Raw genomic sequence first — 2,071 nt, 5'->3', positions numbered from 1 at the left:
CGCTTAGCGTTTGATCGTTTTGAGAAGCGCGCTATGTGAGTCAACGGTATAGGCGAAAATATGGCAGACCACGATCTGAACCGTGATTTCTATGTTGACATCACTTTTGTAACAAAATCTGTTGTAATTCGTTTTATGCGGCACTTCGCGCCGCTTAGCGCTAAAACTAAATTTTTTTGGATTTTTTTACGGATATTTCATGCGGCACTTATAAACTTAAAAATTACAAAGTTTCAGCTAAATCGACCGAAAGCCATTTTCCCATACATTTAGTGCGGGGTCCTTTGAAAAATTTCTTAAAATTTATGAAAAATTGGCTAAATATTCAGAAATTTATGAAAAATGATCAAATTACCAATAATTTCAGATTTCTAAGTTTCCAAAATTTTCGAAAATTTTCGGTAATTTATCGACAGTTTATAGTAATTTATCAGTAATTTATGGTAACTTATCACTTCGAGTATGTCAAATTACTATTCACTACTCACAATCAGTCGCTCAAGCGTCAAATCATAATGAAGTGAGGTTATGTTTCCGATACTCCTGGAAAGCAATTCTGACTCAAAATGCGCAATCGCAACAGCACAAAAAGTAATTTTACTTAAAGAGCGCAAGCGCAGCAGCTAGGAAAAGTCTTTTTCTAACTGCTTTTTACCACGGTTTCGGAATTGGTCACTTCCCGCACGCAATACATGCGTCGAGAATCGAACATTTCGTGCGTGCTTTAGAAAAAACTGTTTTTTTACACTAGCATAATTACACTAGACGATAACTCAAATTGTTAATTTAGCTTATTTTTTCTTTAAGTGTCATAATAATTACTTTTTGATTAATAAACCAGGAATATGTGAGGTTTCACGTGAAAACGACCCTTAGAGTTTGTCGGGGATACCTTACAACTCCCTAACATAATTGGAGGCACGAAAATGACAATATTTTTTGGCTCTTAGCATGAATTTTTTGGGTAAGGAGAATATAGAAAATTTTAATGGGATAGTAGACGAGGAAGATGTGGAGGAAGCCCAAATCGACAGATTCATCAGTAAGCCCGGTATGAACAGTCTATTACGAATGATTCTTTTAAATTGGTCTTTTATGAAATTTGTAAAATCTGTATCGTTTTTCTCTATGATTAGCGCAAATACCTGACATCCTAAAGTTTCATACATCACGAGGACGCATGTAACTTCAATCTTCATGGACACATTTGAATTTAGAAAATTCACGATTTTCATGTGACTACCATCTTCAATTACAGTGAAACTCTAATATTGTGCGGGTTTTGGAGCTGACTGTGGGCGCGAACATACTCGATTCAGTACGCCCCACATGTAAACAGTCAGGGACGTCTGAACCGTTTTCGGTGGATATTACTACGCAATGAAAAACAGTTTGAAAATAATTTTTCTAATACGCAGACAAGGGTCAATTAAGTATTTAACCGAAATGAGGAAGAAAGTTTATTGGTACACGTTAAATAAATGTTTTAACCGCTTATTTAAAAACGATTGCAGGTCGTTGAGAATCTGAGTTGAAAGGAAATCTTTCTCTTAAATAATCAATCCAGATACTCTGTCGTTCGCTTGATTAAACAGAAAGAAGACGGCAGTATCCAAAACCAATTTATTATTTTCACCAAAATACTGCACGTCAAAACTTCAAGTAGGAGAGCCCGAAGCACACACTTATGCGTAATCGGGCATCCGACGCAGTTTCATAACTAGACGTATGAAGAATTTATTTAACCAAAAATCGCTTACTTTTATAAATATTGAAATATCAACGAAAATCACAGTTCTCACTATTTTCATGTAAATACTTAACAACTTCAGATACTCTCTCTCTCTCTATCTGCCTTTTTTTACTACTTGTTCTTTGTTTTCATTGTAGAAGCGTAGAGTCTATTGGCCGGAGCCACCGACAGCACTACCGTTTCTAAAAAAAATTTTAATTGCAGTTCAATATTAACAAGTAATTTTATAGTAAATGATTAATTTTAAGCCGCAGTATAACATTTTTTAATCAAATCAATGGATAAAACCTGCTATTTGCCATAAACATTGCTCTAATA

The sequence above is a fragment of the Belonocnema kinseyi genome, chromosome 4 (assembly GCF_010883055.1).
Source record: "Belonocnema kinseyi isolate 2016_QV_RU_SX_M_011 chromosome 4, B_treatae_v1, whole genome shotgun sequence".
NCBI lineage: Eukaryota > Metazoa > Arthropoda > Insecta > Hymenoptera > Cynipidae > Belonocnema > Belonocnema kinseyi.
Note: the sequence above shows the minus strand (reverse complement) of the source record.